Consider the following 16,464-nt stretch of genomic DNA (forward strand, 5'->3'; position numbering starts at 1 on the left):
TCTGCTTTTTTTCCTGACATGAAAAGAGACAAAAACACGAGCGCATTGAGCTTTCTGGATTTGTCATTTGTGGTTTACATTTCTATGTTTGGCTCGCTGTAAAACATGAACTCCCTAATCAAGCGCACATGTGAAGGAGCTTACTTTACACACAGCTGCAATCGCCGCGTCACTGCAGCCTCACAGCAGCCTTTATTCCGACCGGCCATCTCCTCAGTCACGGGTGAAGTTACGTCGCTTCGTGCGCAGCACTCCTCTGCATGTGCACGATGCTGATCGGGTCACGGGTCGGAAAAGCTGAGCCTGGGAATCCGAGGCCCGCTCAGCGCAAACGCAACTTTGATTTGTGATGATGAGTCACACAAACATGCTTGTGCATGCGATCACAATCCTCTGACTGTGTCTGTGGAAGTGGCCTCGGGGATTCTCACACTCAGACTGAGGGGTTAAAAAATTCTCAGATGTTGCTAATGAGGTCGAAAACACACAAACTCTTCGTTTGCAAAACTATATTCATGAGCATCTATGCTCAGATGATGAATCCACCCACTTTATAGTGGTAGGAGGACTGAGTAATATCAAGCGATGATGCAGCAATTCAGGCGGCTCATTTCCACAGAAGATACACAGTGCACAAACAAACAAACTATAATTTACGATATTTTAAAAAAATCTAATATTATGATTGAAAGGACATCCAATGATCACAATTGACAAGGTGGAATTTCCTTTGCATGAAAACGAACCTAAATTACCATCTTTCAGCTTTACTCGTGTAAAACACACTGATGGATAAATTAAAATGAGGCACAGTTTCTAACAAGCAAAAATTATGATTTTTTAAAAAAGAAGTCAGGCGATCAAATAAATGCAGCAGAGTAAACAACACAACATTTTCTTCTGAAAAAGTTTGTTTTGGAGTTTTCTGATGGTTTTCAGTTTTTGTGTATTGTTTCCAAAGTGACTGCTCAGACTCTTTTTATTTATTTTTATTATTATTTTCATTTACACAGTTATTTCCCCCTTAAGGAGCGGGATTACAAAACTCCTGTAAATAATATAATTATTGCCACAATCACTGGAAGACACAGTTTCAAATCTTTCTTTGTGCCACTTTTGCAGCAGTGCTTTCAGCGTGCCTCCCCACAGCTTCCCCGGAGTATAACTCATACTAACTTTAGTGATCCCTGAGTTTTCCTGTGGTGCAAGCAAATGGTTGACATTTATTATACTCAGTGAATTAGCTTAAAAAACACACAGCTGCTAAGATTTTGAAGTTATCCATGTTCATGAACTTTCAACAGAGCACCAGCATCATGAAAACCTGAGACTTTCACATGAGACACATAGTAGACTGTTAGTACTGTTGTGTCAGTGTGTGAGGGGCACATCGCCGCTGCAGCCATGTTTACAGGTAGTTTAGTGCCATTTCCGGATCACGGGGTAAATCAGAGGGGTTGTGTGGTGATTAGGATGATTAATGAGGCAGGGAGAAAAACAAAGTTCTACTTCTCAGATTTCTATTTATTTTTTCAGACATGGAGCTTCCTGCTTTCATATGAAATATCAGCTACACTGACCTCTTTGGGCCTCAAACAGTTTTATTTAAAATGAAGGCACTGAGTGATATTGTATCTCTGGCGGAGCAGCTAACAGCTCTTAAACAGCACTGCTTTTGTTATCTAGTGTTGTTTATTCCACAGGCTAAACAACACTGAACATAAATGCTATATATACAGTAGATATATCTTTCCGTATCAAATAGATATTAAAGAGTAAGAAATATTGTCTCACCTAAAATACAGTGCATTAGAAGAATAAAGCAAAAATGGAGAAAAGAAGTCTAATGACACACATCAGACGCAAACAAATGTCTGCCAACATTATTATACCTGCTGAACACTGTCAGTACACAGCCTTACAAAGCTGCTAGCAGGTATAATACAAATACATAAATAAAAATAAATGACTTTTATTATTATTATTATTTATTTTTTAATTTGGTTCTACTGAACAAGCCTTTTTTCACACTGTGATATAAAGAACACAATAAAACAACATTATAGCATCTCATTTTGTATTTCATTTCATTCCTAAAGCCTTAGGCAGTTTCTGCTTGAGTGGCACTCCTGAGTTCAGAAACCGAAATGAGCCACCCTGGGCTCTGTGGAGCAGACACGTGTGGAAATGAAGGCTTTCTGCGTCCCATCACCAGGTCAGAGCCAGACCTGAAAAAGTCTGGCAAAGTGAGATTTTCACTTCTGCATATTGAAATCAGAGCATATAGCATTCAGAATAAATAGCATCCTTCAAACGGTAAACTACAAAATGTCACGAAGCGCAACAACTGTTCCACTTTGATGTTCGTAACACTGGCCTGCCTCTCCTGTGCTGCAGTAAGCAATCTTTTATTCATGTATGTATACAGCCTGGTACTGAGGCAGCTCCAGGGAGGAACGGGACACCTCATAGAGGCCATTTTTGTTTTTTTAAATAAATCGACAAAATTGATTTTAATCCATTTGATCCATTCATTTTTTCCATTCTTTTCTTTCCTGCTTCACTCTCTAAAAGGCAGCTTTACTAAGATGGAAAATGACCTGTGATTGAAAATGATGTGAAAACCACGACCGCAACAACCAAGAAGAGAATAAAATCACAACATTTGTTTTAGGCCAGCAAACTCCTACAGACTCCTGCACTAAAGACACACATACACATGTATATGTCCACATGTGTGTCACATCCCTATATGTGCATGTTCTATAGACAGTGTATCTCTGCAGTGTATTGATTCATCTTTATTTCACAGTCTCACACAACAATGATGGTGGCCACGGCTCGCCACGCAGCCAGGCGAGCGTGTACCTCCTCCTGTCCTGCCACGCGCACCGAGCAGCACGCCGCAGGAGTAGAAAGCTCGAATATACAGATGTTTCTGTCCCTCACAGGCTCACTGGTGCCTGCACGCAGCGTTACTGCTGCTGCTTCTCAGACTACAGCCTGTCAGACGCTCATCCATCAGTGCAGAGACGGAGGGTACAGCACTGCGGCTCCGTCTGATGTGAACGACTGAATGAGAGGACAGACTTGTGTCAGAATTAGCGGCTGGAACAGATAACACAGAGCTGCTGTGTTCTCGGTGTGTTAAGGAGGCGCTTTATCATCGAGATTCAGTGTGAAGATGATCACGTCTTCTCTGGCAGAGAATGTGACTGACAGCTCCTCACACTGCAGACCTCTGTACTCACTGAACACATGTATAGTCTGCAAACCTCGCAGAAGGCATTTCAGTTGTCAGGCATGCTAAATTTCCATATCGGATGTTCCTCAGCTTCAAATAGCGGTCATCGGTATCATAACACAGAGTCAGTGGTGTTATCGCTCAGGCCTGAGTGTTGTGAACATTGCACTGCCAGCTGATTGAGTGATAGACCTGCATTGCTGTCTGCAGAGAGCTCTGGCACCATCTTGTGGCACACTTTTCAAGGCAGAAACTGTAATAATAACAGTATTACAGTTGTAGTAGTATTTAACATGACCAAACTAGAGATGCTCTAGTTTAAAGGAAGAAGATTCATTTATGTAATAAGGAGTGATAATGACAGGCTCAATATAATGACAAACTGGTGCGGAGGTCTAGCTCTGTGCTGGGACGTCCCCTGGAGTCTGTGGAGGTGGTTGGCGAGAGGAGGGTGTTAGTAAAGCTGACATCCATCATGAACAACCCACATCACCCACTGCATGAGTATGTGAGTGGGCTGAGCAGCTCCTTTAGTCAGAGACTGAAACACCCTCGCTGCAGGAAGGAGCGCTTTCACAGATCATTCATCCCAACAGCAGTTAGACTCTATAACTCCTCATTCACGATGTCATAAGTCACTGGACACTGTGAACATCCACGGTCACCACTTCATGCATAATGGACCTTCCATGTGTACGGACATGTGCAGGTATATATGTATGTATATGTATATTTAGTGTGTACATGTGTGTGTGTACATGTCTATAAATAGGAATAGTAGTGGTACAATAGTTATGTCAAGCTATATAGTTTATGTCTTCCATATTTCCAACCATACTCACATACTGTGTGTGCTACCATTATATATAGTGTATTATCTTACTTTTTTCACTGATTGTACTTATTTGTATTTTTGTATTTCCTTCCGATATCTGTACCTGAGCAAAAATTTCCCCGTTGTGGGATCAATAAAGTCTTATCTTATCTTATCTTATCTTATCTTATCTTATCTTATCTTATCTTATCTTATCTTATCTTATCTTATCTTATCAAACCCAGCAACACTACTGTAACCTTAAAAACGCCACATTCACTCACAAAGACAGGACAAGAACTGATGATATAATCCCTCTAATATCTCAGTTTTCTGTCTTAGTTATTGTTTTATTTATTTTTTCCTTTTTCTCTCTGTTTATGTCCTCGGTCCAGTTTATTTCTGCATTTTGTTCGTGCTATGCAAATGAGAGGTCTGCCATGAGTTCATCCCACACCAGTAGCCAGAGTATGTTCTGAAAAAACGGCCGATAGAGGACATGCCAGATATTGGAGACTGGCCTCATATGACAACTGACAAATGGGAGCACAGAATGCTCTTCCAAGCTCCTAAAATGACAGGTCCTCAGTCATGCTTTCATTCAATTTGGAGGTTTTTCCAAAATAAGACAGACCATATCGTACATCAGTCCAGGTGCCATTGTTTCCCGAACTAACCTCATTCATGGGGAAGACAGCAAGCTATGACTATGCATGTATCTCTCTTGCATTGATCAAGGGTTACAAACCATTTCTAAGACGTTGAGACTCCAGTAAACCACACTGGGAGCCACAAGGAAACTTACAGCTGTGGCGAACCTTCCCTGGTTCACCACTGATGGATGAAGCATAAAGGTAAGCTAACCCAGATAAATATGAGGATATCTTGAATAGCACAGGCCCCCGCTGTGTTTTGGTTGGACTTTTCTTAATTTTCTTTTATTGGATGTTCGGAAGGAATTTTTGGTTCTCTTTGGTTCTTTGAAGAAGGTAAGGTATGGGGGAAAGTCATCACTGGGCTTCAGCTTGTCATTGTAGCTTGTCAGCCCAGGCAGACTCGGCTCTAAGATGACTTTTCTAACTTAGAAGTTGACAAAAGACGTTTTGTCAACCCGCTGTGCTCCTCCTTAATTCAACTCGCGGTGCTGTTGCAGCTCCTTTTATGATGTTCATACAAAAGACATGCAACACATTTTAGCTTTAAATGTGTCAGAGAGTAAACAAGCATGCTGGGATTGTTCCCAGCTGTGGGAAGAATTGAGCGACCACAAAAAGCTTAAAGATGTAAATTAAGTTAATGTGCAGAACCGCTGTGTTTACAAGTTCAGAAGAAGAACAAGCTCTTCTTGCTGCCACGCTGTTAGCCTGTCATTGCTCTTCCTCACAGTGATCTGCCAGCAGGTGACGGTAATGCACCTTTTTAAATCGTGACCGACTGCAATGGGTTTGTTTGTCACTGCAGCTGGGTTCAGTATGCCTCTTTATGCAAACACCCTCCCAACGAGCTCGCCCTCTTCTTCAGTCTGATGTTGTGTGTATACTCTTATAAAGATGTATATCATTAACTTTGCGTCTCATCACTGATGTGTTTGCGAGAGCAGGGAGTGCTGGGACTGTCTGGGAATCAGCGCTCAATCAGCACAGCAGGAGAAAATGAAGTGAGCCGTCACTTTGCAGATTACTGAGTATTTACTCAAAGAAGTAAAGTGAACAGTTGTTCAAAGTTGGATCACACCCCGAATCACTCCACAGAAGACACACTGAAAGTTATACTGTGCATCTGATATCTGCAGCAAGCCTGAATGAGAATAATGTGTTGACAGATAATGGAAACTGAAATATTTCAGAAGATGAATCCCAGTGAATTCAACAATAAGCCCAACATTTCCTGTCATGGTGTCCTGCTGATTTTCCCTCTGTCCCCAACATGATGCAGTAAACCCGTCATTTAAGAGTTTAGGTAATGCTTCTTTGGTGTTCCTGTCACCTCTCTCATTTCTCACTAAGGACTCAACTGTAAAGTGAGTCAGACAGCTCTTGGAGTCCCTTGTCAAAGAAATGCATTGTTTGACTGTAATAGTAGTAGGATTAGCCAAAAAAGAAAAGAAGCCATCTATGAGTTTCTCACATAAACACATTTTAGCATGGTAAATGGACTGGTTCTTACTTGACCGCCTTTCCACTCTGCGAGCACTCAGAGTGCTCTCTATATAACATTCACACACAGATGAGCACATTGGGAACAACTCTGAGCAACTCTATCTTACTCGAGGATACTTTTGACAACCAACCTTCTGATGGCTCTACCTCCTAAGGTAGATCTTTGGGGTTGTTGTTTGAGTGATGGGTTGATTGTGTCAGTGAGGTTTGGGTTGTTTTCTTATTTTAAAAAGAGGGAGTTTTAGTAAACATGGACATGTCTAGAATTGGGCCCTTTAAAATTGTAACAGTGCACTTAGAGAAAACCTGTTTTGATGAGCTAATAATCAGCTCTCTTTTTTCTCATTTTTTGTAGGCAGCGCTAAAAAAATTTTCGGGAGAGCAAATATAAGGTGACCTTTTCCAGATTACAACTGGCTGAGGAGAAGGCCACCTGTGGGAACCTGGAGTTCCGGTCTAGAAGGATTGCCGCGTGTCAATCCAGACCAAAAATAATAGACAATTGTTTTTCTTTTGAGTGAATGCGTGTGAATGAGTGAATGAGGGTTAGCACGAATAAAGGGGGGCAAACAATTGACTCTGTTGGGGAGAGAAAGGGGATGCTTTGCAGACTTAATCCTTTGGCTGCTGATTTTGGGTTGCTGATGTTTGCTTTAAGAAAATTTTGTTTTATTGACTGGGTGTAGATTATGGCAGTACATTATATTGTTGGGGAAATGCCAAATGCTAAAGGGGAGAAATTTTTTTGATAGAACTCATGCCATTAACAAAATAGGCCACTGTAAAAGTCAGCTAAAGTTTATAGAGGAAAATATCGTTAACTCGATTTCCCCGGGTCTTTTCCTGTGTGTTATGAATAAATCTTCTTTTTCTTGGTACCGGTACTGGTTTTATTTTGTTGTATTTATCAGTGACACCTTAAAGGCAGGTCTGTGAATATATTGTCAGACATAAACCAGTCCGTGGCACTAAAAAGGTTTGGGGCCGATGTCATAAATAGTATAAAAGATGAATGGATCTACTGCAGCATCACTGTTTGTTTGGTTGTAAAAAATGCTGGGTGTGAGTGTGAAATCACCTACTCATCATTGATAACTCATTAGCCAATAAGCATACAGTTTCATAGCACAGATAATCCTCCATTTTTAAACACGACTTAGATTTATGAACTCATTTTGTCTATTTTCTAGAGTGAGTGAGTCCATGAACGTGTTTAGAGCGATCAGGTCAGACAGCTGTTTCTCTATTGACTTCTGTTCATGTGACATCATCCACACACTGCTTTAGAGTTGTACACCTTATTGGATGAGACACAACCACCGGTTGCTAGGGAAATATATGTGTTCCCTGACTGCTGCTGCACAAAAACCTCCCAGCGTTTGCTTTGGTTACGAGCAGTTTGCACCAGTTGCCTGTAGACCAACTCGTGTTTGTCTGTAAACACTCCCTCACTGCTCGCTGAGCTGTGCCATGCAAAGAGAGAAGTAAAAGTTGTGTCTCAGTGCTGCACCCAACATCTTTCAAAAGGCACAATTTTGAACACTTTACCTGATCTTACATTTTAACACTTACAAAATGGTGGACAACTTAACATCATGAGTTAGCAGTGAAGTATCAGCTTTAAACCCAGGACTCTGTGTCTTTTTGTAGAGGGCTTCTCACAGATTGCAGCTTTTTAGGTGCCTCGACATTAGTTTCGATTTTTCCAGTCTGGATGCTATGTCCATGTTTCACACTGTGCATGCATGTCATCAACGTCACCTGGTAACTGTTAAGCATTTTGTGTAACATTAGCTCTGGAAATGACGGTGAATGATTTTACCATCTATCCATCCACAGATTTATTTTTTAAATGAGCAACTTTTGTTAATTTTTATAGCTACTTTATGTAATTACTGGATTATTATTTTATTATTTATTGTCTTTGTAAGCTTTGTTTTTCTATCTTTACCTTACAACACAAAGCGCATTGAGACAACTGTTGTTGTGATTCAACACTTTGTAAATAAAACTGAATTGAATTATTAATGGAACTGTGTCATGAATAATGTTGCTTTCTGTGAAGTACAGACCATACAAGTTTGCATTTAAAATTTTTGGTAAGTGTTTTAGTGTAGTATTTTGTTAGACAGCTACATTAATAAACAGATATGTGGGCCTGTCTTTTCCACTCAGATAGTTAGCATGCTAACACCTTCATTTAGGAATATTTAGCACGCCAACATAGGCAGCGCGGTGGCACCGTGGTTAGCACTGTTGCCGCACAGCAAGAAGGTCCTGAGTTCAATTCCAACATCAGGCCGGGGTCTTTCTGTGTGGAGTTTGCATGTTCTCCCCGTGTTTGCGTGGGTTCCCTCCGGGTACTCCGGCTTCCTCCCAAAGACATGCAGCTTGTGGGGATAGGTTAATTGGATAATCCAAATTGTCACTAGGTGTGAATGTGTGAGTGTCTGTCTGTCCCTGTGTGTTGGCCCTGCGACATACTGGCGACCTGTCCATGGTGTACCCCGCCTCTCGCCCTATGACAGCTGGGATAGGCGCCAGCGCCCCCCGCGACCCTGAAAAGGATAAGCGGATGGATGGATGGATAGCATGCTAACACACTAAGCTATTGTGATGATATGTGAAGAGCACCATCTTAGCATTCTTTTTTGGGGGCATTTCCCTAAAGTGCAGCTGCATTGCTAAGGTAAGCTAAAACTTAGCTTAGCTAAAACAAGCTAATTTTTAAGAGGATACCTTTGTATTAGGGGTGGGTTTTGATAATCGATTAAAATCGATTAAAATCGATTCTGGCTTGGATAACGTGATATCGATTCATTAAAATCCTGAATTGATTGTTTAATATAAATTTATTTACGCCAGAATCTCAGGTTAAACCTCACCAAATTTCAACAACCACCAAACATTTAAAACAGTAAATGAGAGCAGGTACACGGATTCTGCACAAAGACGTAAACACAAAGCGCGGACCCGCCGACGGATCAGAATCAGTGAGATGTCACTCACCCGACGGCACGGACACGGTCGGGGCTGAAAGCCGACAGCTCGCTGATTCTGAAGTTTCGGCGGGTCCGCGCTTTGTGTTTACGCCCTTTTTGCACTGATTCTAAAGCTGTTAGTTTGATCTCTCTCCAAACAATATTGACCGAACCAGCAGCAAAAGAAGATCCAACCTACGCTTCACAAAAACATCGTCATGAATTCCCTCTGACTTTTGCTGTTTTGCTTCCACCATGATAAAATCACACTTCATGCAGAGCTCTCTCTCTCTCTCTCTCTGTACTTCAACAACAGTTTCCCGTCTAAAAATCTGTTTTCTGCATTATTCGCTTGCTTGTTACGCACAAGTCTACCGTTGTTTACAGCGCTGTCGGCCGCTGTTTTTTTTTCTTTTACTTACTTCTGAAAAGAAAACCTAATTTCTGCCGTTCAATAGGCTTCTGAACAAATGTAAACTTTTTAACATTATGCAAAATGCAAAACGCTTAACCGTGTCTCTAATAAAACCGCTGTAACGTCAGAGGTAATGTTCATAAGTTGATTAATGGTTTTCTTTCGTTTTTGATGTACTGCAGAATATTTTTATAAAATCCAGGCCAGGAAAATCACCTTCATGTTTTTCTGTGTTTTATCTTCAGCTGCTTTGACACAAAGGCATCTGCTGTGATGCTCACTCCTTTAATAAAGTCTGGAAAGTGTCAGCTTCCTTTTTATAGATACAAAAATATGTAAATGTACTGATCTGAATTATAATATTTCTGAGTGTCTGACGCAAAATTTCCCAGATTCAAATCGAATTGAATCAAATCGAATTGAATCGAATCCTGGATCGAATCGATTCGGGACCTCGTGAATCGGAATCGAATCGATTCTAGAAATCGGTGACGATACCCAGCCCTACTTTGTATATACAGTATTTGTTTTCGTTACGTGTGAAGTAGGACTACACATTACAACAACGTGGAATGACTACTTTTTAAATTCAAAACTCAACAAAGAACCCATTACTTCTCCCAGATAGTTACTGCACTGGGGCAGCAACTAGAGTAAGTGCCAGGTTGTTGAACTTTGAACACTACATCACTGCCATCATTGTTAAGATGAAGAATTAATCATTTACCTTCTGAGGTAAGAAGCCAAATGTTCCTAGCACCATCTGTGGTGTCTGCATGGAGCAGAAATTTGTTTAGAACCTTTCAGAAAGTGCTGCAGGAGAGAGGTCACTTTGAAGTCAGGAAGTTGGAATGTGAGGATGAATAATGCTATGCTGCAATTAACACATTAACCATGATTTATGCCTGAAACTTAGTTAAAGTGGCACCTCTTAAATTTCTACTGACCTTGTTTTTGTCTGTATGTAAGGTTTTTTGTTGGTAATGCAGGCGTACCTCTTCTCTAATGCAGGTCATCCTAACCTTTTACTCATGCTGGTGGAGTGCTGACGGGAATTAAGAGTAAAAGGGCACTCAGGCAGAAGGGCTTGTGTCTTCTCTGGCTTTTTTTCCTTTTTTTTTTACCAGAGTAAACTGGGACATCAGAGTGATGATTCAGACATTATCATAAAGCGTTGTGTTACAAGTCTAGCCGGAAGATTATACTTGAACTTACACCGAGAGAATCTGAAGATCTTATTATTTATTTACTTTTGTGGTTTTTGCATCCCGTAGCTCCTGCTGCTTTATCCCCCGCATAAAAAAAAAACAATAAAGAGGGAGGTCGGATGCTGGGGAATATGGCAGCAAACAAGGCAACAAACAACAGGCCATTATCTCTCAGCAGCCTCTGGATGTTTGTCCTAAAACTTGGCACTGCTCTTGGCCTTCAAATATTCTACATCAGGTTTCAAGTTTTTCTGAGCATCAGGCAGTCAAGAGAGACAATGCAATGCAGTCCATTAATACTGATTCTCTGAAAAGTGCATTCCTCCACGGAGCTGGTGTAGCTCGTTTCTGAAAGGAGGATAGAGAGATCAGACTGAACAAGGCGCATCAGTGTTTTCAAAGCAGACCTCTAGATTTGTCTGTAAAAATGTGGTTTATACACAAAGATATTGGTATTCTCAACATGCTGTCAACAATAATAAATCACAAATACTCTCCATGACTCTGATTATGCATGACCAGACTCATTTACAGAACCCAACACCAAAAATCAATGGCCTTTGTGCATCACAGTAGTCTTTGTACACTATATTAAAGTCTCTAAAATGTCATTGCATCCTTATAGTTGATGGATGCTAAATAGGTGTGTCGGTGTTACCTGATCATCTTACTCTGGCTCCAAATTTCCAAGATAGCAGCAGAAACAGGACTCGTATGCAGGACTCCTTTTGGAGAAGACAGTGGATTTATTTACAGTGTGGTAAAGGTGCAACAGTTCAACACACACACACACACACACACACACACACACACACACACACACACATATATATATATATATATATATATATATATATATATAGCAGCTGGATAGCGTAGTGGTTAAACTACACGCCTTTGGAACAGAGGATCGCAAGTTCGATTCCTGCCTGGGGCGTCTGTATCCAGTAAGGGTCCTAAGGCTAGACCCCCTATGCTAAGCAAGCCTACCGCAGACATGAGCGAGACAGATAAATATGAAGGCATGCCGGCTCGGACGTCGCCCGGATCAACAAGGTCCGCGTCAGGTGTTGAGGAACCAGGGCACCCTGACGAAAAGTGGGCTACTGGAACAAGAAGGCATCGGTGGGCAAGGGACGAAAACAGGGCGTTGTTGGAATGCTACTACGCAAGTAACCCCGGCGGAAGGGGCTACATGAATAGGATGAGGGACCTATGGATTCTTCGATACCCAACATCCACAATGACGGCGAAACAACTAGTAGCTCAGTGTTCCAACATTCGAAAGAAGGGACTGCTCTCACAGCTAGAGATTGACGAGGTACAACACAAATGCTACGGCAAGGAGGAGTCAGGACGCCAGGTCAGGGGGGAGATATCATCACCCCCACCTGAGATTGGGTACATAGCCCCAAGTGCGATAGGAGAAGGATCGTTGAGTGCGAGAGGAACTGACCTGAAAAATAGGATCATGGCCAAGCTTGAAACCTGGATCCCCCGTAGCCGGTTACCAAGATTACGTGAAGTACCCTCAGAAGGTCTGCTAGATGATGTTAATGCAGCACTACGGGCAATACCTACAACCACGATTACCGACACTAACAAGCTGATCTACAATACGGCAGCAGTGATCAGTGAGATGCTTGGCTACAAGTTGAACAGCCACAAGGGGCAGTACCCTCCATGGAGAAGGAGGCTAGAGGGCAAGATCAAAGTAGCACGGAGGGAGGTTAGCCAACTAACGGAGTTGCAGAAAGGTGCGACAAATAAGGTGCCTAAGAAATACAGCAAGTTGTCCATACCTGAGGCCTTGGAAACTGCCAAGCAAAGACTCACAGCCTTGGCCAGCCGCTTGAGGAGGTACACCAGAGAGATAGAAGGCAGGAGAATAAACCAGCTGTTCTCCACAGAACCAGCAAAGGTGTACTCTCAGTGGCAAGGGAACAATAAGAGAACAGCACCACCAAGGCTGGAGACGGAGCAATACTGGAAGAGCATATGGGAGAAGGATGCAACCCATAACGGCAATGCTCAGTGGCTAGAGGATCTGAGGGCAGACCACAGCGACCTCCCTGAACAGGGTCCAGTAACCATCACAGTGGCAGATATCCAAGAAAGGGTCTCCAGTATGAAGAGTTGGACAGCACCAGGGCCCGACATGGTTCACGCCTACTGGCTGAAGAAGCTGACTGCACTCCACGAGCGTCTGGCAGCACAAATGAACCAGCTGCTAGTTAACGAAAGACACCCGGAATGGCTAACTGAAGGCCGGACGGTCCTGATCCCCAAGGACCCCAAGAAGGGACCGGTCCCCTCCAACTACCGACCAATAACCTGCCTCAGTACTACATGGAAGCTCCTGTCAGGCATCATATCGGCTAAGATGAACAGGCACATGGGTCAATACATGAGCGGGACACAGAAAGGAATTGGCAAGAATACCAGAGGTGCAAAACACCAGCTACTGGTAGACAGAACAATCAGCCGAGACTGCAAGACCAGACTGACCAACCTGTGCACTGCCTGGATTGATTACAAGAAGGCCTATGACTCAATGCCCCACAGCTGGATACTGGAATGCCTAGAATTGTACAAGATCAATGGGACCCTAAGAGCCTTCATCAGGAACTCAATGGGGATGTGGCGTACAACACTAGGGCCAACTCCAAGCCCATAGCACAAGTTACCATCAAGTGCGGGATCTACCAAGGAGATGCTCTGTCCCCACTGCTGTTCTGCATAGGCCTGAACCCCCTCAGTGAGATCATTAACAAGACTGGCTACGGATACCGACTACGGAACGGAGCAGTTGTCAGCCACCTCCTGTACATGGATGACATCAAGCTGTATGCCAAGAGTGAACGAGACATCGATTCACTGATCCACACTACCAGGCTATACAGCAATGACATTGGAATGTCGTTCGGACTGGAGAAGTGTAGTCGGATGGTAACAAAGAGAGGGAAGGTAGTCAGAACTGAGGGGATTGAACTACCAGAAGGCAACATTGCAGATATAGAGGACAGTTACAAGTACCTGGGAATCCCGCAGGCAAATGGGAACCATGAAGAGGCCGCTAGAAAGGCTGCAACCACCAAGTACCTGCAGAGGGTCAGGCAAGTCCTGAGGAGTCAGCTGAATGGTAAGAACAAGATCCGGGCCATCAACACATACGCCCTGCCCGTGATCAGGTACCCTGCTGGGGTAATAAGCTGGCCAAAGGAGGAGATAGAAGCCACTGACATAAAGACAAGAAAGCTCCTGACCATGCATGGAGGGTTTCACCCCAAGTCCAGCACCCTGAGGCTGTACGCTAAGCGGAAGGAAGGGGGCCGGGGACTGGTGAGTGTCAGCACCACAGTCCAGGATGAGACAAGGAACATCCAAGAATACATTGGGAAGATGGCCCCAACTGACCGAGTGCTCAGTGAATACCTCAGGCAGCAGAAACCCAAGAAAGAGGAGGGAGACGAGGAACCATCATGGAAGGACAGGCCCCTGCACGGTATGTACCACCGGCAGATAGAGGAGGTGGCTGATATCCAGAAATCCTACCAGTGGCTGGACAAAGCTGGACTGAAAGACAGCACAGAGGCACTAATCATGGCAGCACAAGAACAAGCTCTGAGTACAAGATCCATAGAGGCTGGGGTCTATCACACCAGGCAAGACCCCAGGTGCAGGCTGTGTAAAGATGCCCCAGAGACTATCCAGCACATAACAGCAGGGTGCAAGATGCTAGCAGGCAAGGCATACATGGAACGCCATAACCAAGTGGCCGGCATAGTGTACAGGAACATCTGTGCCGAGTATAACCTAGAAGTCCCGAGGTCAAAATGGGAGATGCCCCCAAGGGTGGTGGAGAATGACCGAGCTAAGATCCTGTGGGACTTCCAGATACAGACGGACAAAATGGTGGTGGCTAACCAACCGGACATAGTGGTGGTAGACAAACAGAAGAAGACGGCCGTAGTGATCGATGTAGCGGTTCCCAATGACAGCAATATCAGGAGGAAGGAACACGAGAAGCTGGAGAAATACCAAGGGCTCAGAGAAGAGCTCGAGAGGATGTGGAGGGTGAAGGTAACGGTGGTCCCCGTGGTAATCGGAGCACTAGGTGCGGTGACTCCCAAGCTAGGCGAGTGGCTCCAGCAGATCCCGGGAAAAACATCGGAGATCTCTGTCCAGAAGAGCGCAGTCCTGGGAACAGCTAAGATACTGCGCAGGACCCTCAAGCTCCCAGGCCTCTGGTAGAGGACCCGAGCTTGAAGGATAAACCGCCCGCAGGGGCGTGCTGGGTGTTTTTTTATATATATATATATATATATATATATATATATATGACAAAAACTGACTAAGACTTCAAATGTCAAGTCAAAAAATAATGGGTGAGGTCTGTGAAAAGCTTATAAATAAAGTCATATTCATGACTTTCAATAATAATAATTTTGTGACCACGTGAATGAGGTAGACAAGTTAGCAGGTCTTGTCTATGCCTGGGGAACTGCTGTAGTTTTACTGCAGCTTCAGGATGCTCCCATTGGGGGTCGCCACAGCAGATCACCTACCACCATCTCACCCTCTTCTATCACACAAATCCTCTGTATGCTATTCTTCCTCTGCCTGACATCTCCAAATTAGTTTTTTTATTATTATTATTTGGGTGTTTTTGTTTTTGTTTTTATTGGATAGTTGACCCGACAAGACAAACTCAACAGTAGGGAGAAAGAGGAAAGATACACAGAAAAAGGCTGTGTATCAGACTTGAACCTGTGGTGCTACATTTTGGCCATGCAGTAATAGTCACCTCCTCACCCACTGAGCTAAATTGCACGTTATGTTACAAAAAGTGTACTACACTATTGCAGAGTCACGCTGCTGGACTATGCACAAAATGTGGTTTCCCTAAAAAAGGCGTTTATGCAGTGTAACATTCACAGTTTTGGAGTCATTACCTTCTAATTAGAAGTAATGTAATAATGCAAAATTGCACAGAGTTTATTTATTTTGGATACTCTTCGAGACATGAACTCCACAAAATCTCTCAAAGTGTCTGTGAGATAAGGCATCTAGAGTTTTGGGAAGTTCAGGTTGTGTAAGCTGCACACTTTGCAGTGTGACATGGTGCAATATTCTGCTAAAAGAGGCCGCTTCCTGCAGGGAATACTGCTGCCATGAAGTGGTGTACATGGTCTGCAACAGAGAAAGTAGCCTGTGTGAAAATAACTTTTACTTCAGTGCCAGAACCCAGCCGCATGTCCACGGCATCACACTGCCCCAGTTCACTTGCCTTCTGCACATAGGGCATCCGGCTGTCATCTCTTCCTCAGGTGAATGACATGCAATTACCCAGCTGTCCACATCACCAATTACAAACACTCAAATGCAAATGGTGGAAAGATGAATCATGAAAACATCAGGAGTTACACTGAAGTGGTGAGACCTGTAACAGGACAACAAACATGTATAGTACTTAATTAGTAATGAGTCATGTTGATGTGATGCAATAATACAGATGCATCCATTTTTCCTCTTTTAATGTTTATGTAATTAGGGTTAACAAATCAGTCAGTGACTTTAAATATAGGTGCCACCAACTTAGCTGGAATCTAGCAAAATAGCAGCAGAGCTCATGTTTGTCTG

This window comes from Mchenga conophoros, linkage group LG10 (assembly GCF_057382185.1).
Source record: "Mchenga conophoros isolate Kocher_MC1m ecotype Shallow Benthic linkage group LG10, M_conophoros_male_GT1.1, whole genome shotgun sequence".
NCBI classification, from domain to species: Eukaryota; Metazoa; Chordata; class Actinopteri; order Cichliformes; family Cichlidae; genus Mchenga; species Mchenga conophoros.